Source organism: Pan paniscus, chromosome 1 (assembly GCF_029289425.2).
Source record: "Pan paniscus chromosome 1, NHGRI_mPanPan1-v2.0_pri, whole genome shotgun sequence".
In the NCBI taxonomy this organism is placed as follows: domain Eukaryota; kingdom Metazoa; phylum Chordata; class Mammalia; order Primates; family Hominidae; genus Pan; species Pan paniscus.
In genome coordinates, this window is record NC_073249.2 from 101,482,169 (window position 1) to 101,504,855 (window position 22,687).

The 22,687-nt window shown below is 38.9% G+C and overlaps 1 long non-coding RNA gene and 1 pseudogene across 1 annotated transcript in view; both read right to left on the reverse strand.

Moving 5' to 3' along the window:
* Positions 1–22,687, reverse strand: part of LOC117978246 (neuroblastoma breakpoint family member 15-like) — a 512,107-nt pseudogene that overhangs the window by 323,968 nt on the left and 165,452 nt on the right.
* LOC129394584 (uncharacterized) overlaps positions 7,500–22,687 on the reverse strand; it is a 68,458-nt gene continuing 53,270 nt past the window's right edge. Inside the window, exon 3 of the long non-coding RNA XR_008621883.1 lies at positions 7,500–10,055. This is a non-coding gene — a long non-coding RNA (uncharacterized LOC129394584). The remainder of the gene's footprint in view (positions 10,056–22,687) is intronic.

Consider the following 22,687-nt stretch of genomic DNA (forward strand, 5'->3'; position numbering starts at 1 on the left):
GTGTCTGAGTGTGTTTCCAGAAGAGACTGACATTTCAGTCAGTGGACTGGGAGAGGAAGACTCACACTAAATGTGGGTGGGCACCATCTAATTGGCTGCCGGCCAGCTAGGACAAGGCAGGCAGCTCTCTTTTTTCTTTCCATGCCGGTTGCTTGCTTCTGCTCTTCCTGCCCTTGGACATCATACTCCAGTTTCTTTGGTCTTTGGGCTCTGAAACTTGTACCAGCAGCTTCCCCAGGGCTCTCAGGCCTTGTGCCACAGACTGAAGGCTGTACTGTTGGATTCCCGGTTTTGGGGCTTTTGGACTTGGACTGAGCCACTACCAACTTCTCTCTTCTTCAGCTTGCAGAATGCCTATTGTGGGATTTCACTTTGTAATCATGTGAGCCAATTCTTCCTAATAAACTCCCTTTTATATATACATATATCCTATTGGTTCTGTTCCTCTGGAGAACCCTGACAAATACAGATGGGAAAAGGTGTGTTAGGCAGTGGAAGCAAGGAAGGAGCAGGAAAAATTGGGCCAAATTAGAGACAAACTCAGTACTATTAAATTTCCTTTAAGAAATTCATATTACAGATGTATATAGGTAGGCAACTAAACCAATCATATTGGACCTTCAGAAGTTTCAATAAAATGCCATAGAAACATGATAGTGGGAACCTCTCACCCTTGAAATAAATACTTATTTTAAAAGGCCTAAAATGCTGTTGTTGGCCAGTTGTGGGGGCTTATACCTGTAATCCCAGCAATTTGGGAGGGTGAGGCAGGATCGCTTGAGTCCAGGAGTTTGAGACCAACCTGGGCAACATGGCAAACCTCTGTCTCTACAAAAAATAGAAAAAAATAGGCAGGCACGGTGGTGTGTGCCTGTAGTGCCAGCTACTTAGGAGGCTGAGGCGGGAGGATCATTCGAGCCCCGGAGGTCGAGGCTGCAATGAGTTGTGATCACACCACTGTACTCCAGCGTGGGCAACAGAGTAAGACCTTGTCTCAAAAAAGCAAAAACAAAAACATGGAGTTATCTTCTTTGGTATTATATCTGGTTTTGAACAGTTTGGTACAACTTTTATATGAGCTGATAAGTCATATTTTTCATTCAAAAAATTATTCGAATATTTACTTTTGTTCTATTAAGTAAAGATTTTTAATACTGATTTATTTATTTTCATTATTTCTCTCTTTTTTCTAGTATTAATTTTTTTTGTCATATAATATGCCTGGAGGGAGGGAGAAAAACGGGGGAAAGAAGATGGAGGGAAAAAGAGATGAAGGGAAGGAAGGAGGGAAAAATGTTACATTTTCTTCCCAAAGATTCTGATTAAGTAGATCTGAATTAGACTGTACTTACAACTGTGCTTGTAAGACATTTCAAAAATTGATTTTGATGGGCAACAGGTTGGAGAACTGTCAACTGGAGGACATGGTAATGAATTGATGGTCAAATGAACATGCCCAAAACTATAAAAAATACTATCTGTGAGTCTGGTATAAGCCGCTAATCTACTATTTGAATATTAGTGACACCTACAGTTGGGATTGCACCAACAAACATCTGTCCTGGTCTGGATCACATTTTACTGCTGTCCTCTGTTTCACCTGTAAATCAAATACCAGTAAATATTCTCACTTGATGCGTGTTCAGCAAACCGCTGTTTTTGAAAAGATGTTGATGTTATAATTTGATAGTTTCTTAATGTCTTTGTCTGCAATTAAAACAATGTGGAGGCACCAAGAGTTTATCAATTTATCAATTATTTTGCTGTTGATCCATTTATTTTCTGTGTTAATCAGATCATAAGCTTATAAATACAATAGTATACATGAGAGAAATGTATCAACAAGGGTTGCTCTTAAAAAAAAAAGAATATTGTGAAAACTGGGTAGGTATGGGGTAGTAATGAGGAGAAGGATCTCTTCAAAGGCAATAGAGGTGGCTCAAAATTGGAAGCTAATTTCCATATTCTGACACCCTCGCCTCTGTTCCAACACCAAGATAAAATGCTGCTGGCTGCTTATCTTCACAGATACTGTCAGCTTTTAGAGTTGTGCTATTTGTCACTATTTCTCACATCAAGAATAACCTGGACTATTGCTCTGAATTATTCCATAACAAAATGTAGAAGATAGGAAAAGTCTAGGAAAAACAACTATACAAAATCTGAAGTCACAAAAATTTTCAAAGTCAATACTGACTCGAATACAATGTAGAAGTGTTTAAGAAGAACATTATGTACTCTGAGTCTTGATTTTTAAGTCAAATTATTACAGTTGGTTATAATGTTAAAATTATACCTAGCTCCAGTAGTTACATTTTGAGATGCCTTTATTTTCAGTGGTTTAACATTATTTTCTAGTAAAATATCTTTAAAAATCAACCAATATGAGTGCTTCACTAATATGTAGTTTTCAAACTATTGTGTATTTTTGCTTTGCCTTGTTTGGGCACATAGTTTGATTTAAGAAAGGAGTTGAATTAAGCTCAGGTTTTGATCTTAGCCTGAGAAGGTTAGAGTTCAGATGGAACAGCCACTGTTATTTGAAAGGATTATGTTGCAATTTTAGTACCACTACAGGATTCATATGCAGAAAAGTTCTGATAATTTTGAAGTAGTATACATAGTTTCATATTTTAAAGAGTGATACACACTGAATTGTGTTATTTTGTGAGGAATCCGGACTTTTAGTCAAATATTTCTAATATTTCTAATTTCATTTTTTGTGTATACATATTTATTAAATTGAAAATTTTGTCATATACATGAATTTGAAATTATATACATATGAACATATACATACATATGTATGTGCATTTGTGTATGACTTGAAATGAATTTGTGTATTTTAGGGCAATCTCATGTGCTTTCCATGCCATGAGGGCATTACTGTTCTGTTCTTTGAAATTTTCTGAATATTCTTTTCTGCAGACAAAATGGGATTGAGGAAAATACTCTAGACAAAGTACAATAAAGCATTTTAGAGACTAATTATAATTTAGTCCAGTAAAAGGTAGAAAATAGATAACTACAAATAATCCTAAAACCTGATGTGCAATAGTATGCGATTATCTTAATATAATGTTGATGAAATTCCCCATTAGATGGGAATATAGGGAAAATACAATTTTATATTCCAAATACATTTATATGCAATGCAGAATGTAGCAGTATAGCTATTTGATGGATATATGTAATATAGAAAGTTAAATATTATAATTTTGATAACATAGTTTTGCATTTACTTCCCTTAAATTTAGTAGTAGATATATAAAGTGCAGAGCCTACCTAATAGAGAATAATCAGTAATTGCATATATGACACACACATGCTTGAGTGCACACACACACACACACACACACACCTCCACAGTGTAAGAACCAGGCTGTATTTGCAACCTTGGGAAATTTAAACTTCAGAGAAAAATGTGGTTGTTTCTGTCAAATAAACAATAATTGTGAGTGCAGAGAGGTTAATCCAGTCAGGTACCAATGCTCATGAAATTGTGTAGAAAGTGAATAGAATAGTGTAAATTATGGAATAAAGCAAATTCGACTAAAGAGCTTATTTAGTAACAGATTATCAAGAGTCCATCTTCTTTTCTGCCTTTCTCTTTCTCTTCCTTTATATATAAAAGATGTTGCCTATCTTCCCATCTATAAAGTTGAGTTGTTTAGAGAAGTGAAACTGAAAGGCAGAAGTCTAGAATTTCCCCAAGGAGTAATATCTCATTTCAAACTACGCCACTTCAAAGATAAATGACTGTTGAAATAGGAAACGTAAGTAGTGTAAGGCCATCAATGGGTAAAATCAGTTATTTGAAATTACTCTAGAAGTTGCAAAACTTTAGCTTCTAAGATGAGATAAGGGCTAATTAAGAATTTTTTTTGCTATTTATTTATGGAGCTATTTCTGGTAATATTTTAAAGTAAAAATGTTTAACTTTTAATATCACATTTTTTACAGTTTCTAAAGTTTTATTAATTCTATAGTTTTATTGTTTCTAAAATTTTATTGTCTTGTTAAATAAAGACCCACTTTTTTCCTATTAAGAATTAAACATTAAACATTCTTTAAAGAATGTTTTATTTACTAAAAATAAAGATTCTGTAAAAAACTTATAGATGGCATATATAGTAATCATAAGCAAAAGATAAATTTTAGTTCTGCCAACCTGAGAGAAATTTAAATTAGCCTTTCAAAATGCATTCATTTTCAGTTTTAGAGAAAAAGTTGAATAAGTAAATGGATGTATGTATGCATATGTTTGTGTATGTGTGCCAGTGTGTATACCCAAAGTGTCTGCGTGTTTTAGTGCTCACTCTCAAATATATGACATGAATCATTCAGCGACATATTTAACTCTATACATGAGTAACTTTAATATCTTTCTTTGAAATCTTTTGAATCGTATCTAATAAATATAGAAATTCAATGCATGTTTATTATATATGCATTATAATATTTTAAATATTAATGTTCCAAATAATCTATATTAATAAATGCTGGATGAAATAATGCATCTCTTGGGAATCAACACATGTGAACTATTAGTCATCATCTGTCACTTTCAAATAACGTTTTTCCATTCTCTAAATCAGTGGCTTCCAAAGTGATTTGTATGTATTTCAGGGGATGTTCTAGAATGTTGTTTAGAGTGCAAGAAAAAAAATAGAATTTGCATTTGGATGTATTTTTGTCTAAAAAATACAAAGTAAGTCTTTAGTAGTTAATTTAATATTTAATATGTTCACATTTTCATCTTTATTACTTGAATCCATAAATAATGATTCTTAAATCATTATTATTATTATTATTATTGGGCACATTGCTACCTGGAATAAGGACTAAATTTATCTTCTTTCCTTGCAGCTAGGTGATGATATTCTGATCTATGAGATGCAAGAAGATGTGATGTGTGGGACATCCATGAAAACTGATTAATGAGACCTGACACAAATTAGAGATCAAGCCCACTACGACCACCACCATTTTTCTCTTCTATCCTATTTTTTTGTGACCTCTAGCATGACTATGATGCCAAGATCTCTAGCAGCCACATAGTGACCTGAGGTAAATCTGAGTATGAAAATCATGTGCCAGGATGGTGTAGAAAGAGGGTTTTGGATCCTATTGACAATGGAAAGTTGGTCTTCCTATCTCTGAACCTCTTTATGTAAGAGAAGTAACCTGAGTTTTAAAAGCCATTATTATTTCCATTTTCTCTTATCAGCAGACAAACACAAGTCCTAATTTTATAGAGACCTAATACGTTCTGGACCTCAGAAAGAGATTCCTGGAGGAAATGTTGTTTTCAACCACTAACTCTGCTAATTTCAGGCCAAGTGAGGTGTTATATAGACAGTCTGACCACTGCCACATTTGCATACGTTCTAAATTTGAAATAAATCCCTTACTCTGTATCACTTATAGTGGATCTGCTTCTCTGATAAAACCCTCACTAAGACAATTATCATCCACTGTTTGTTTTTCCTGTGATAAGTATATCATTGCTGTATAAAAATAACCTTTTAATTATTAACTCAGTTGGCCCAGTTTAGCATCTTTTCCATCTTCCATTCTCAAATTGATAATTACCATCTTTCATAATAATTCTCCTTCAGGTTTCACAATACATGTATGTTGAATGTTAAGGCTATTCTTCATTGATATTTACACTTTGACTCCATGGTGAGAGAAGCTGCAGTATCTGAGAAATAAATAATTTGTATGTGGGAGGTGTGATTTTACAGCTAGATTATAACTCAGTTTCTAGTTCTTTCTTTTAGAGAGATTTCTCTTGGTCATATCTTTATAGAAGTATGAAGAGATTTAGTTTTACTGTTATTATATTAACATTTTTAAAAGCAGCTTTCTACAAGGTATGGCATCAGGTGGAATTATTCTTGCTGTGCTCTCAAATAATCTCCATGCTAAGTTTTTGGGCCTCACTGCAGCCCCTGAACACGTATGTCTCTCTGTACCTCCTCTGTATGACGTAGTGAATTTTTTGGACCTTTGAATCACACACAGGCTTTCTTGGCTGTTTTATACCAAAGGACTTTCACTAAATTCCTAAGAAAAATTTAGCGCAGCCGATGCTGTTTTCCAATGCCAACCTTGGAGTTTGCAATTTGCCCAGACAAAAATACCATAGCTGATGGTGATGATGATGTCAATATTTTTTAAAAATACAATTTAAAAAATGGTTCAACATAAATTATCTCATTTAGTCCCCTGAACAACCTTGTGATGTGATTTTGAACAGGAATATCAAGACCTCAGGATCTGGCATCAAATTCTGGGGTTTGAATATTATTTCTATCACAAACTATTTATATTACTGCTTATATGTAAGTGACAACCTTTCTATTCCTTATTTTTCCCACTTGTAAAATCAGAAAAATGACAATGATGAGAGCACCAAACTTAGGAGCTTGCGAAGATTAAATGTGTGTATGGGTTTTTATCAGTTTGAGAGACATTATATTTCCATTTGTTGTCATTCTCTCCCTTCCATCAGGGTAGGACCTTTCTTCAGTGCATTACTTTGTCCCCTGAACCTAGAATGGTACCTGGAATATCATTGGTGCCCAATAAGTACTTGCTGAATAAATGACTGAATAAATAAATACAATCTGTCAATATTTTCATCTGAAGATATGATGTCTGTTTTTTACCTTATTTTTTCAATCATCCGAAAGGTAGTATGCACATTTGAAAGGTAGTCATTGTTATTTTCTTATACCAGTACTTGCACTTTTACAATATGTAGCAATAATCATAAGCAAAGTATCATGACAGAGTGAGAATAAACTTAAATCTGTAATTGCAATTTTTCTTCACTGTGGCCTCCATTGTTTGTCATGTGTCTTGGCTACGTCAGGATGGAAAGCATTGCTTTTTTCTATTTACAGGACCAGAATTAAATCCATGTTTCTTGGCTGACCATTTGGTTAGTTTTTGTTTGTTCATTTGTTTTTTCATGAAATGTTTATGGTGGTTGGGCTGGAATAGGTATAGCATTTTATTTATTTATACTCAGCTGAAACTAAGAGTAACATATACATCATAGTATCGTTTAAGTGAAATATTTCAGACCAAGAAGTGGGGACAAGAACAATACTTATGTAATAATATGATGTACCATTTTACATTATTTGGAAGTGCTGATGCCTGCATCTATAGCATCAGTCAAGAAAGAGAAGTAATGAAAGAGATTTCAAATGAATATCAGATAGGCTTTAGTATTACATAGGATAAGACAGACAGGATTGGTCAGGGTATGCTGGAAAAGATTTTTTATCTTATTTTATTGGCTTTATTTAAATTTTATAAAAATTCAAACCATACAGTACTTTATAATGAAATTGACTGCCTTTGGCTACTCTATCTCTATTTCCAGTGCAACTGTGGAAGTGGCACTGACAGATATGGTTTTAGCTACTTAGAAATTTTTTTAGACACACACACACACACAATTTATATGCAAAATGCTCATATGCATGTCATATTTTTTCTTTATTCAGCAAGTTATAGTGGATATTCTTTTATAGCATACGTAGCAATGGACTTCTCTTTTTAAAGACTGCCTAGAATTCTGTAGTTATAATACAGTCATTCATGTAACTAATTCTCTAAAAACAAGCCAGATGATATTTACTAAGAACTTACTATGGGTCAGGCACAGCTCTAATAGTCTAATCTCATCTAATCTCAATACGTTCATGAGTTAGGAATGGTTGTTATTCCCATATGTTCCCAATGAGGAAACTGAAGCAGAGAGTTTAAATACTGTGTCCTAAATTACAGAATTATTAAACTGGTACTGGAATTATGCAAAGATAATCAGGCATCAGAGTTTGTGATGTCAACTGTTATGTGATACTGCAATAAACGTTGCATAAACCTCTGTAAACTAGTGTGACATGGTTTGGCTGTGTCCCCACCCAAATCCCATCTTAAATCGTAACTCCTACAATTCCCACCTGTCATGGGAGGAACCTGGTGGTAGGTGATTGAATTATGTGGGTGGGTCTTTCCTGAACTGTTCTCGTGATAATGAATGAGTCTCACGAGATCTGATGGTTTTAAAAACAGGAGTTTCTCTGCACAAGCTCTCTCTTTGCCTGCCACCACCCATGTAAGATGTTGACTTGCTCTTTCTTGCCTTCTGCCATGATTGTGAGAACTTCCCACTCCTGTAGAACTGTTAAGTCCATTAAACCTCTTGTTCTTCCTAGTCTCGGGTAAGTCTTTATCAGCAGCATGAAAATGGATGAATATATACTGTAACAATTTTTAAACAATAGATGTGGATTGCTGGGTCAGAGATTTGGCATATTTTATATTTTGATAGTTTTTTCCATTTTGTCCTCTAACAAAAGTGAAAACAATGTGAACTTACTCTAATAGAATATGAATGCATTCCTGGCTAGGTGTGGTGGTGGCTCATGCCTGTAATCCCAGCATTTTGGGAGGCTGAAGTGGGTGGATCACTGAAGGTCAGGAATTCGAAACCCTCATGGTGAAACTTAAAAAAAAAAAAAAGAATATGAAATATGAAGTCATTCCTTTCTCTAAACTATTGCCAATGTCAGATACATTTGTTCCTAAAATCAGGTCTCTGAAAATTGGTGGATAGTAAAATTAAAGGTTATATCAGAATGATTTCCTTTAAAAAATACAGAAAAAATGCATTCTAATAAGTTGGAAAGAAGTGTTCTCTTGTCATGTTACATGAATCTGAATTGTAAAGGGTTTGTCAAAAACCAAATATATAGGATTTTATTCATTAAAAAATCATTACTACTAATGCTCAATGGAGCAGATGAGTTTAGTTTATTAGTATTGTCTGCCATTTTCTCCAAGATCCCAATTTTTAAAATTCTTTCATATGATGTCTCGGTTCTACTCAGCAAACTTTCGGACTTTTGTTATTTTTGTTAGTTTGTCATATATTTTTTAGATAGTGCTTTTGCTATAGTAAAACATGCCTTCAATGTGGTAAGATATGTCTTTTAAAAAATTATAGCCAATAAATATCAACTTGACTTCAATGGTTGATCCCCTTTTGCTACTTCTGTGCCTGGAAAACTCCTCGAGATGGTAACTAGTGCTTTCCAGTCATGCTTATGCTTAAGAGCAAAAACAAAACAAAATTGAAAGCAATAAAAACAAAAGAATTTCGCTCATGAAATACACAATTTTAATTTTGCAAAGCATCAGCTGTGAATGCTTCAAGAGCATGGCATTGTGTGAGAGTTTGGAAACATACCAGGGGGTTGAATTTGCATTTTTTCTTTTTTTTTTTTTGGGTAATAAGATGTATTTTAATTTGACCACGGGAATGTGGTCAATTATATTTCCAGACTCTAACTAAAAAGCTTGGACTTTAGGTTTAAAGTTTGTTATTCTAAAATGAATGTCTTTATAGTAAAGGAAAAAACATTCATGTCTTCAATGTAGGAATCCAAATATCATAAATTATGCATTAATTTAAAGGCTGGTTTGTTGTCAATCTTTTTAACATTTAACAAATCAGTGACAAATGACGTTTAATTTGTATATCCCTTATCACTGGTGATACACATCACTTACCACCTATTTATCCATCCATTTATTTATTATTTATTAACCATATTAATTTTTCTTCCAGGAGATTACTGTTTTTATCCTTTCCTTTTCTCTTTCTTGTTTTTTCCTACTAAAAACTTTGTATTGTTTATGGAAGTCTTAGGAATAGAAGGAAGGACTAATTTCTGAGAACAGAACAAGGTGGGCACAAGAAGCCCCTCTAAAGACAGAACTAAGGCAGGAATCAATGTTATCCTCATGTGTGGCTTGAGAACCAGCCTGGTGGGGAGTGGAGGTGAGAGATTTCAGACATCAAGAAGGTGGTCACCACTCTGCTCCTCCAGGCCTTCTAAGATATGGAAAAGCTGCTGTGACAAAGAAGCCATGCTCTCTCGGACCCGGGCTGCAGCCTTGATATGTCAAGTGGTACAAGGCACTTTGACATGCAGGGTGTGGAGAAACTTCAGTCTTCAGACTTCATCCTGCAAATCAGAGTGGGCCTGATGAGCATTTGACCAGTGCAGTTACACAGAGCCCTATGCTCAGAAAGATGCTGAGTCTGGTTTAACTCTGCTGTTATTATCTGAACATTCTTAACAACTTTTTCTTTAAACTGTGCTTTCTAACCGGAATAAAAATAACACAATTTTTATGTGTACAATATTTATGGAATACGTTACTGGACCCAATAAATAATTTAGTTAATAACATGACAAAGAACAGAAATTGTATACACTATAGAGCATAGTAATGGAATAATGAATGATTAAAGTTATTAATATTAGGTAGAAAATGAAGGGTATCTTTAAGAGCAGAACTCAAGGAAGCAAGCAATTCGCCTTATGAGGAAAGAGTTACCTGTGGATAAAGGAGAAACTGAAAAATTTACAAGTCAAGACTTTTTGAGCAAAAACAAAAATATGACCATTAGTCACCAATTCAGTACACTGAAAAAAATGTTGAAGAGATATCTTGGAAGTAAACCATGTTGTGGAAGAGCATGTAGGGTTTTGATAATCATGGGATGATTCTGAATTAATTTTAAATGCGATAGGAATATATGAGATAATTTCACCAGAGAATAATATGATTGTGTTTGCATTTCAAAGGGGTGTATCTGGTGCACTGTGTAGAATAAATAGGTTATGTGAGCAAATAAATTGGGAGGCTACTCTAATCCAGCGAAAAAAGGTAGTGACTTAGGTGAGAATGCTGTCAGCATGAGTGGTAGTAGTGGTGAGAAGTCGTTAGGCCATGGATGTATTTCATAGGACTGGCCAAGAGAACTGCAGCTAAATTGGAGTGTAGGGAGTGAAATAGAGAACTCAAAGATGACTCTCAGCACTGGAAGGTGACAGCTGTCACTGAAGCATGCTGATGCCTCTTATTAAGAGAGTTACTTGGGAATGGCAAGATCAAAACTTCTCACTTTCAAATTTATGAAAAATATTCTTTTCAGAACCAGTGACTTTGGGATCAGAAAGCCACCATTCTAATTGATGGTTCCACGACTGCACGGGCTCACACTCGCAAGAGCAAAAGTAAATCATCACAAAGGTGCTTCTTGATAATTCTAGAGAATGGAGAATTACTGTAACATCTTTCTGATTTTAGGAGAGGTAGCAGTTCCCTTTTTAGCCTAAACGCTATTTTTGTTTAAAGCTCAGCCAAGAGACTCCATTATAATTTTCAAATGTGTGTAACTTAAATTCTCATGTGAAATACCACTATGCTTAAATGAGTCAAAACATTTTCCCCATCCACAACTCTATCTTGTCATTGCAATCATTTTCACAAAAGTGACTGCAGCTCACGGACCTTAAAAGAAAATCCAGGGTAGGTTATCTGATCTAGTTAGTTTCGAAGACAGGATCTAGAGATTATTTAATATGAAATAGGTCACCTGAAATGAAGTGTTTACTGAAAACAGCTTGGATGAGCCCAGTTTTCTACCACTGAACCATGCATTTGGTTTAAAAAACACAACAACTCTGGGGAATATCAGCTGATTCCAACTGTGTTGAAGGTGTTAAAGAAAAGAGCATAAAATTAAAAATGATCATCTGAGGCCTTTATAGTCTCTGCTCAAGAGACTAGAGTTTTCCATTCTTAACGAAACACCCAAATATCTTAATAATTGGGCAAAATCTAAATATCAGAGATAATTTTATCTTGAAGATTGTTAAATTATAACGGTGATTCACTACCTTGCCATGTCTCTGAGTCAAAAATTAGGTCTTTGTTTAGGAATCAATCATAATCTGCAATTTGGAAATAGGAAGATTTTAGAAGACTCAGACATTGACTTTCTTGTGTGCCAAAAAAAGACGTATTGAGATAAGACAAGTCTTTCCTTGCAAGGATACCTCTAATGCTCATACACCACCTCCCCTAACATTAATATAGCTTCCAGGTCACTAACCAGTGTCAGAGAGCAGCCATGCAACTACAAATTCAAAAGATGTCGAACATAGGGTCAAGCTTAGAATAAGACGTCTTAGCTAATTAAGTATGCTTTTTTCCCGAAATTCATATTAACAAAATCTTGGATATGTCAGAGAATGCATTCTAAGTTCACTCAACCTAGGAGGGAGAAACATAATTTTAAATTAAGAGCTGAAGCATTCTTGTCCTAACAGAAAGCAAGGAAAAGGAAATATCACACCACAGGAGGGATTTCACAAATTTGTGTCAGCATCAAAACCTTAAAATAGGCAAGGAGAATGCAGATTCACAATGAACTCTTGTACTTGTTTTGTTCAGAGAAGAGATGGTTCTGAGAGAATGACAGTGAACTAACCCCAGCTGGTTTAGTTGGTGCTTTCAACTACTGCTTCTGATCAACTCCTTTAGCTAGAAGAAATTGATCAGGATTTTGGCATGTGGTATTAGAGATGGTTATTAATTTTCTCCTCTTATTTGCATTGTTCAATAGAGTAAATACTAGCTGTATATGGCTACTTCAATTCAAATTAATTACAATGAAATATACTTAAATATTGAATTTCTTAGTCACTCTTGGTTCATTATTGAATATCTTCAGCTAAGATTTCCCAACTAAAGACACGAAGAGGTGGCTTAGTTAACTGGTCGTCCACAAATATTGAAGCTGTTGTTAACTCCTGATATATTCTCTGCAAAGAGAATACTCATGACCCTCCTCCTGAAATCAGCAGCCTAGAGATAGTTTTATAAACTGGATACAAGTTGGAAATCTATATACTCTTTAAGTGTTTGAAATATTAGCTTCCCAGGGAAGAAAATCAAATTCATAAGATATGTTAGGACAATTTAACTCAAGATGTTCAAAACTGAAATGACATATTCTACAACATGTGATAAAACCACCCCCTAACAACTTAAAGCAAAACAGGGATGGACCTTAAAGACCTGCCTTTTACTCATCCCCCAGCCAATCAGTTTTCAAATCTTGCATTTTATTTGGAAAGGTCCCTATCCCCCTGGTCTCTTGTTTCTAGACTTGGCACATATTTTTGTTACCTCTCTCTACTGACTTTTCTCTCTTCAAACAGTATCTATGCCTGCCAAATGTGAACGTACAAGAAACAAATCAGAATGTGCCATTCTGATTTAAACTGCTTATTAGTTAATAGCCTCAAGATAACATCTTGGTTCTTAGCTTCAATGAGTCAAGCCTACTTACATCTTTTTTTGTCTTTGGCTGCACATTTCCTGTCACATCGCACTCCAGCAATGCCAAGCTGTGCCGGCCTTCCACCCCATCTCCATTATTTCGCCCTCCGCCGCCGCGGCTTTTTGCCCCCCCTGCCGCCGCGGCTTTTTCCCCCCACCGCGCCTCGGCTTTTTGTCCGCAGCGGCTTTTTGCACCCCCAACGCCAGGGCTTTTTGACCACTGCGGCTTTTTGACCCTTCGCCGCTGCGAATTTTGCCGCCCTGGCTTTTTGCCTGCCGCGGCTTTGTCCCCCACCTGCTGCCGCGGCTGTTTGCCCCCTGCCGCGGCTGTTTGCCCCCTGCCGCTTTTTGCCCCCTCCGCCGCCGCGGCTTTATCACCGCCGTGGCTTTTTCCACCCTGCCCCCGCGGCTTTTTGCCCGCCGCGGCTTTCTGCCCCCCCCGCCGCCGCGGCTTTTTGCCCCCCCCCCCCGCCGCGGCTTTTTGCCCCCCCCCCCCCCCACCGCGGCTTTTTGCGCGCGGCGGCTTTCTAGCCCCGGCCGCCACAGCTTTTTGTCCCCCGACGCCGCGACTTTTTGCCCGCAACGCCTTTTTAACCCCCGCCGCCGTGGCTTTTTGCCCCACCGTCGCCGCGGCTTTTAGCCCCCACCCCGCCTCGGCTTTTTGCCCCGACCCCGCCGCGGCTTTTTGCCCCCCCGCCGCCGCCGCAGCTTTTTCCCGCCCCGCCGCCGCGGCTTATTCCCCCCACCCCGCCTCGGGTTTTTGCCCGCCGCGGCTTTGTGCCCCCCGGCGCCAGGGCTTTTAGCCCGCCGCGGCTTTTTGACCCCTCGCCGCTGCGAATTTTGTCGCCGCGGCTTTTTGCCCGCTGCGGCTTTTTGCCCCCCGCCGCCTTTTGCACCCCGCCGCTTCTTGCACCCCGCCGCTTTTTGCACCCCGCGGCTTTTTGCCCCCTCGCCGCCGCGGCTTTTTCCCCGCCGTGGTTTTTTCCCCCCGCCCCCGCAACTTTTCACCCGCCGCGGCTTTTTGCCCCCACCCCGCCTCGGCTTTTTGCCCCCCGCCGCCGCGGCTTTTTGTTCCCCGCTGCCGCGACTTTTTGCCCCCACCCCGCCTCGGCTTGTTGCCCGCCACGGCTTTTTACCCCCCGCCGCCGCGGCTTTTTGCCCGCCGCGGCTTTTTGTCCGCTGCGGCTTTCTGCCCCAACCCGCCGCTGCGGCTTTTTGCCCCTCCGCCGCCGCTTTTTGCCCCTCCGCCGCCGCGGCTTTTTGAACCTGGGAGGTGGAGGTTGCAGAGATCCGAGATCCCACCATTGCACTCCAGCCTGGGTGACAGTGCGAGACTTGTCTCAAACACCACCACCACCACCACCACCACCACCACCACCACCACCACCACCACCACCACCACCAAGAAGAACTTATCTCCTTTCCATGAGAAAAATCAATATGTAATCAAAATTTTTATTTTATTTAAAACTACCCAAAAGATTGAATTTGACTTTTTCTAGATACCATTCACTATGTCAAAAACCTAAGCAAAGAATGTAAATAACTTTCAAAGTATTTCTTCCACTCTACTCCTGATGAGTCTAAAGTTAAACAACTGAAAACTGCCTCCCTCAGTTTAACATTTGGCACATCTCTTTTTAAGGACTTCGAAGATATCCTGTGTCCCATTACAAATAAAATATGATGGCTGGGCGCAGTGGCTCATGCCTGTAATCCCAGCACTTTGGGAGGATGAGGTGGACGGTCAGGAGTTTGAGACCAGACTGGCCACTATGGTGAAACCCTGTCTTGACTAAAAATACAAAAATTAGCCGGGCATGGTGGTGCACACCTATAGTCCCAGCTACTTGGGAGGTTGAGGCAGAAGAATTGCTTGAACTCGGAAGGAAGAGGTTGCAGTGAGCCGAGACTGTGCCATTGCACTTTGGCCTGGGTGACAGAGCGAAACAAAAAACAAAACAAAACAAAACAAAAAAGAATGCCAGAATTTATTTATTTATTTATTTATTTATTTTGACAGATTCTTGCTCTGTCCTGCTCTCGGCTCACTGCAACCTCCACCTCCTGGGTTCAAGAAATTTTCCTGCCTCAGCCTCCCGAGTAGCTGGGACTACAGGTATGTGCCGCCACACCTGGCTAATTTTTGTATTTTTAGTAGAGACGGGGTTTCACTATGTTGACCAGGCTGGCCTTGAACTCCTGACCTCAAGGTGATCCACCCACTGCAGCCTCCCAAAGTGCTGGGATTACAGATGTGAGACACTACGCCCGGCTTTACTTTAGAATTTCTTAACTAAAGAGATGAGGAAAAGCATATAATTCCTTGGCTTCACTTTATAATGCTTGATAGAAAAAGGGGGTGGATGAGGAGATATCAATAACGTTAAAAAAAAAAAATCAAGTTCCCTCTGAGGAAGCAGAGGGAAGGTCAAAATGTAGGATGAGGTGGGCTTTCTAGCCAATATAGGACAATAAAGAAGAAAAAGAATGCCATGGTCATGGTGATAACCTTACCAGTTCCTGGTGTAGATGAGAAATGAAGCATAGCTAATCTACTAATTTTAGGTGACACCATCATGCCTTTCACTATGACTCAAAAGAATGTGTGACAAACCACTTTCTCATCAGGCCAGCTGATGGTATTGCCACTCAGAAATGGGGAGAAAATTCTTAAAGAACCACTAAGAGCTTTTCACTACTCTGAACTCTCACCTTGAATAAAATCCACTTAGTCCTTTCTGTATTTCAGTGACTGCAATTATCAAGCATTGATAAGGAGCTTCTTGGGTTTTCAGAATGGTCATAAAAAATGATTTTCAGCTGAGTGTGGTGGCTCACACCTGTAATCCCAGCACTTTGGGACACCGAGGTGGGTGGATCACATGAGGACAGGAATTTGAGATCAGCCTCAGCAACGTGGCGAAACCCTGTCTCTATTAAAAATTCAAAAAATTAGACGGGCATGGTGGTGGACGCCTGTAATCCCAGCTACTCGGGAGGCTGAGGCACAAGAATCACTTGAGGCTGAGTGCAGTGGCTCACGCCTGTAATCCCAGCACTTTGGGAGGCCAAGGCTGGTGGATCACTAGGTCAGGAGTTTGAGACCAGCCTGGCTAACACTGTGAAATCCTGTCTCTACTAAAATACAAAAAATTAGCTGGGCGTGGTGGTGGGCACCTGTAGTCTCAGTTACTCGGGAGGCTGAGGCAGGAGAATGGTGTGAACGTGGGAGGCGGAGCTTGCAGTCAGCTGAGATTGCACCACTGCACTCCAGCCTGGGCAACAGAGTGAGACTCTGTCTCAAAAAAAAAAAGAACGCTTGAACCAGGGAGGAAGAGGCTTCAGTGAGCCGAGATCACCACTGCACTCCAGCCTGAGTGACAAGAGCAAAATTCTGTTTCAAAAAAAAAAAGATTTTTATTTTATTAAATATGGGTTGAAAATAGGTGAGGTATTTATTAAAAAAATGGTTAAGGATGGTGTATTGAGCATCTTTAATGTGTGACTGTTCAGCATTCATTTCTCTTTCCTAATAACATCACATTTCTTTTAGAGGGAATTATAATTTTATTATTATTGTTGTTACTATTTGCATATATATTTTTATATATTTGTCATTGTTGTTGTTGTTTTGGTTTTTTTGAGACAGGGTCTCACTCTGGTTGTCCAGGCTGGAGTGCAGTGGGGTGATCTCGGCTCACTGCAGCCTTGACCCCTCAGGCTCTGGTGATTCTCCCACCTCAGCCTCCTGAGTAGCTGAGACTAGAGGCAGGTGCCACTGTCCCCGGCTAATTTTTTGTATTTTTAGTAGAGGCGGGGTTTCACCGTGTTGCCCAGGCTGGTCTCAAACTCCTGGGCTCAAGCAATCCACCAGCCTCGCCCTCCCAGAGTGCTGGGATTACAGGCATGAGCCGCTGTGCCTGGCCTTGTTACCATTTTGGATTCAGCCTGGTGGACTTTTACTCAGCAGACCTATACTTTCTTAGCCAAAGTCTGAATATATGGTTGAAACCAGGCCAATCAGACACCTCCTCTCTGGAATGTAAATCTTGGGTAGAGGATTAAAGAGAGGATTAATCTATTCCGGGGCGACTCCTGGATTTTGTCAACGTGAAGCCATTCTTGTGATCTCCAGATCCTGGACCACTGCGAATACCTTGGATCAGCACATTTCAAAGTCTGGTTCTCTAGCCTTACTTCCAGGCGATGAAGTCTGATATATTTCAGTAAGTTTCCTTTCCATAAATGAACTAGAGCCTCTTTCTGTTGTCTGTATCTATAGAACTCTGACTCATTCATAAATTATATCTTACAAATTAGGCAGTTTAAAGAAAAATGGACTTTATAGCTACAAGGTAAACAGTATGAGACCATAGCTAGAAGTAATGTCATAGTTGATTATTTAAACATTTTTTTAAAGCCTGCAGAAAAAAATTTACTCATGATGAATACAATAATTTTATAGAGAAGAAAAGTGGAAACTGGAAAAAAAAAGATAACATTGAACAAAAAAATTAGAAAATATATTTTTGAGAATTTTCTTATGGCAAAAAATATAAATTAGGTGATAGGTATTTAAAAAAATATCTGACATCGATTGATTAATTCATAGATTCTTACTGATGAGCATAGAGCATAGATCGTCTTCTAGCTGGAATTATTTTCTAATTACTACTTGCTCCTTATTATTCAGATCTCACAACTTTTCTGGCTAAGTCTGTAGTATTGCATGCAGAGGGATGAAATTTCAAAGCTACGAAACTTGATTTGACTTGAATCCTCCCAGAAGTGAGAATCGTACAGAGAGCTTAGTCAGATGAGATTTAATAGGATCCAAATTTCAGGATTTACTCGTTTTTCTCTTTTAGAAGGTTCAGCAACATTGATGACTTTTATGTGGGAAGAGTATCTTGATAAATCATATTAAAGAAAAAGTGAAGACCTAATTGCTTGTCACATTCCATCTGTATCATTATCCTGAACGATCATCAGGTATAACCCTCTATCAACAGACTTAATATATTATATTAACTTTCTTTTTAATGCATTTTTTTGGTGGTGAAAATGAAGGCTCATTTTTTTCCCTACCATTTTTTCTCTGTTCATTCTCACAGAAATTATGTAAAATAGAATGAGTCATAGTATATCAAGTACCTTAACCTTTATTACAGAAGCACTTTGAGAATTATTGCCCTAGCAGGTAAGCAGTTGGCATAAGGAAAAGACTGAATGGATTATGATGTGGTGATTATCCTAGACTTCACCCTCTGCTTTTTCTCAGAAGAGACAACACTTCTCTAATAGATAGTTAACTCAATCTAAGGAGAAAAGGTTCTGAAGTATTTCCAAAGTATTTCCTCTTATCTTGAGGTGGTTAAGGCTCCCTCTGAATCTGATGTCTGTGTGATTATGAATTTGCAACCCAAACTGTACTCATCATAGAAAACTTACACTGGGCCAGGCACAGGGACTCATGCCTGTAATCCCAACATTTTGGGAGGCCAAAGTGGGAAAATCACTTGAGCCCAGGAGTTCAAGACCAGCCTGGGCAACACAGCAAGACCCTGTCTTCTATACAAAATTGAAAAGAAAATAGCTGGATGTGGTGGTGTGTGCCTATAGTCCCAGCGACTTGGGAGGCTGAGGTAGGAGGATTGCTTAAACTGGGAGTTTGAGGATGCAGTTACCTGTGATCATGCCACTGCACTCTAGCCTGGGCAACAGAATGAGACCCCATCTCTATAAAAGAAAGAACATTTACAGTAATGTTCTGTTAGTGATCTAATTCTACATATAGCCCTAGGATCTTCTTAAAAGATCCAAGAACAGCAGGATCTCCCTTAAGAAGCATGTTCTTGAAAAATATGGTCATGTCACTACTTTGTTATATTTGTTAGGAGTGCTTTTAGCTGCAAATAATGGAAAAAATCCAACAATTACTTAAACAACAAGCGCTTTTTTTTTTTTCCACATTAGACAGCAGCTGGTTTCAGGGCTGTTGTCTAATGACTCCGTAAGTTCATCAAGGATGCAGTTTGTTTTTATTTTTATATTCAGCCATACATAGCATATTTATTTGTTGCTTTATAGTCTCAAAATAGATGCCATAGCTCTATGCATCACTTCTATAATGAAGACAAGAAAAGGCAAGGGGTAGTGACAATGGCTTCTCCTCTAATTTTTTTTTTCTTTTGAGACGAAGTTTTGTTCTTGTCGCCCAGGCTAGAGTGCAATGGTACAATCTCAGCTCACTGCAACCTCCGCCTCCTGGGTTCAAGCAATTCCCCTGCCTCAACATCCCCAGTAGCTGGGACTACACTACGCCTGGCTAATTTTTTGTATTTTTAATAGAGACGGGGTTTCACCATTTTGGCCAGGGTAGTCTCGAACTCCTGATCTCAGGTGATCCACCCGCCTCAGCCTCCCAAAGTGCTGGGACTATAGGCATGAGCCACCAGGCCCGGTCTTCCTCTCATTTTTTCCTTTTTTAAAAAAGCAAAGCCCTCACAGATTTGAAATAACCTGTCAGTCAGGCACAGTGGCTCACGCCTGTAATCCCAACACTTTGGGAGGCTGAGCCGGGCCAGATCACTTGGGGTCAGGAGTTTGAGACCAGCCTGGCCAACATGGCAAAATCCCTTCTCTACTAAAAATACAAAAATTAGCCAGGCCTGGTGGCACGTGCCTCTAATCCCAGTTACTCAATAGGCTAAGGCAGGAGAATCACTTGAGCCCAGGAAGTAGAGGTTGCAGTGAATGGAGATTGCATCACTGCACTCCAGCCTGGGTGACAGAGTGAGACTCTGTCTCAAAAAAGAAAAAAAATAAATAACTAATTGCCAGGTGTGATGGCTCATGCCTGTAATCCCAGCATTTTGGGAGGCCGAGGCGGGTGGATCACCTGAGGTCGGGAGTTTGAAACCAGCCTGACCAACATGGAGCAACCCTATCTCTACTAAAAATACAAAATTAGCCAGGCGTGGTGGTGCATGCCTGCAATCCCAGCTACCTGGGAGGCTGAGGCAGGAGAATCACTTGAACCCAGGAAGCAGAGGTTGCAGTGAGCTGAGATCACACCATTGCACTCCAGCCTGGGCAACAAGAGTGAAACTCTGTCTCAAAAAAAAAAAAAAAAATTAATTAAAAATAAAAATAAAATAACCTGTCAGAGATCACTCAGACATGAAGCAGAGAAGCAAGGATTCTCACCCCAGCTGTCCACTTCTTAAGCCAGTGCTCTTGACCATTGCCTTCTTTGGAGCAGTGATGGCTACTCTATGAGATTATAATCTTTTTTTTTTCCATTATAATTCTCCTTCATAACCTCAAGTTTTCAGTAAGTTCTGTTAAATGCTGTAGCTTGGCTTTAGCTCTGCTTTGTGAGTTAAGGGAGGGGCCTCTGTTAACACTTATGAGAAAAATTTGGGCAGACAATACTAGCCAGGAGAAGCTTATTAAAGTGAGCTGAGGGGATTGGAGCAGGATGGCTACCTGAGGGGATGATAACAGCAGTGTGAGCTTGAGGAATATGCCTCTTTCAGACAGAGAGATGTCTAAGAACTTGAAGCACCCTCAGAAATGTATGGAATTATGGAAACTTGAGTTGTCATTACCTGGATTGTTAAATAAGGGGCTCAGAAAGCTGGGGAATTTGACATATGGTTGCATGAGTCTCTGATATTTGGTTTCTACTCCTAGACTTAATGTAAATTGGACATATAGACCTAACCAAATCCCACCTTGCTGCTAATTCCAAATACAACCTTGCACTCTACTCTGTTCACCTCTTGAGCTCAAGAGGGGTTGGATTGTTCAGGCTGCATAGAGCCTAAAGGTATCCTACAGCAGAAGGCTTTTAATGACATAAAAGACATTATCAGGTGTTCCATAGGTGGTGTACAGAGAAAAACCCATATTTGGAGATTGCGCTGAACTGGAAATTGCTGCTGCAGTTATGAAGATTTTTATGCACCTGAAGCAGGAAAGAACTATCTCTTATTCAAATGCTACAAAAAGATTTTCTTCTCTATTATCCAAAGAACCTACTATAATGAAATAAAAGGGCTTGAAAAACTCTTAAAGCCCCACCCATAGCAACCGGACAACTTTTCAGGAATCTAATATATAACAATCTATGGATTAGGGATTGCTCTTCCCATTTTACAGAGTTGAGCACAGTGTTGCTTATTTGAGGTAACACAGCTGCTCACTAGTAGAACTAGCAGAGCTGGCACAGAAACCACTGACTGTACTATACTTTTTCTTGCATTCTGTTCAGCTTTTATCAAAATTTCCAAGGTTCTCTTCCAATGGGAGGCCATGTATGTCCACACATTAATGTAAAAATGATTAGGTTTGAGTGTTTAATGAAAAATTCTGTATATTGTAGATGTTATACAAGGCTTAAACAGGTCACTAACCAAGCAAGCAAACCAGAACTGATTTACTTTGGAATTGGTAAAAATCATCACATAAACAATGTATACACAAAGCAGATTCACTTGACTTTTATACATTTTTCTAAATTCCTAAAGAATGTAGGATTTGGGAAACCATCAATATGATAATTTAATGTAGAGTTTTAAAAAGTACGTGCTTTAGGTGGGTGCTAATAATACATTAATAAATTCCATGTAAGCTCAGGTAAGTACCAAATGGCCTTTTGGTATACTTCCACCATCGGGTTTGCTTTCTACATCTCTTTGGTTACCCTATAGTCTTCCCTGCGTTAATCAACCCAATACCACTTTTCATTGTTGGGAAGAATTTCCCATAAAGTTCCTCAATTAATTCCTGTTCTCTTTCATTCCCTACCCACATGAACTCCTGTAAATGAGCACTTGTCTCACCGACAGAACAATGTAACAGGGAGAAACCACATGAAAACATTGCTTCACTGTCCTGTCCTTGTTCAAGCATTGTGTCCACTATCTTTGATAACATGGCAAGTTTTGGGTTTTGGGTTTCTGTCATGACTACAGCAAACCTTGACTGCCTACTACTTGCCAGACATTGTGTAGGTGAAGATCGGAGAACAAGACTGATCCCAGATTCTGCTTTCATAAAGCTTATGTTCCAATGGGAGCCAACAGAAAATGGAAGGTAGAGATAAGCTCCTGGCATGAGTGCTCTGTTACAAATGACAATAGAGATGAGATAGGGAATAATGGGTTGGGGCAGGCAAGGTTGCTCTGACCAGGTTTTTTTAAAACTGAAATCTGCCTCACAAGAAGGAGCCAGAAAATCAGGCTTCGACATGTTTGAACATCTGATCAGGTGAGATACTTTTGGCAAGTCATTAAAACTTTCAGTCTGTGTTTTCCTCTTCAAATAAGAAACATGACAAGGTGGGATGCGGTGGCTTACGTCTGTAATCCCAGCAATTTGGGAGGCCGAGACGGGTGGATCACCTGAGGTCAGGAGTTCGAGACCAGGCTGGCCAGCATAGAGAAACCCT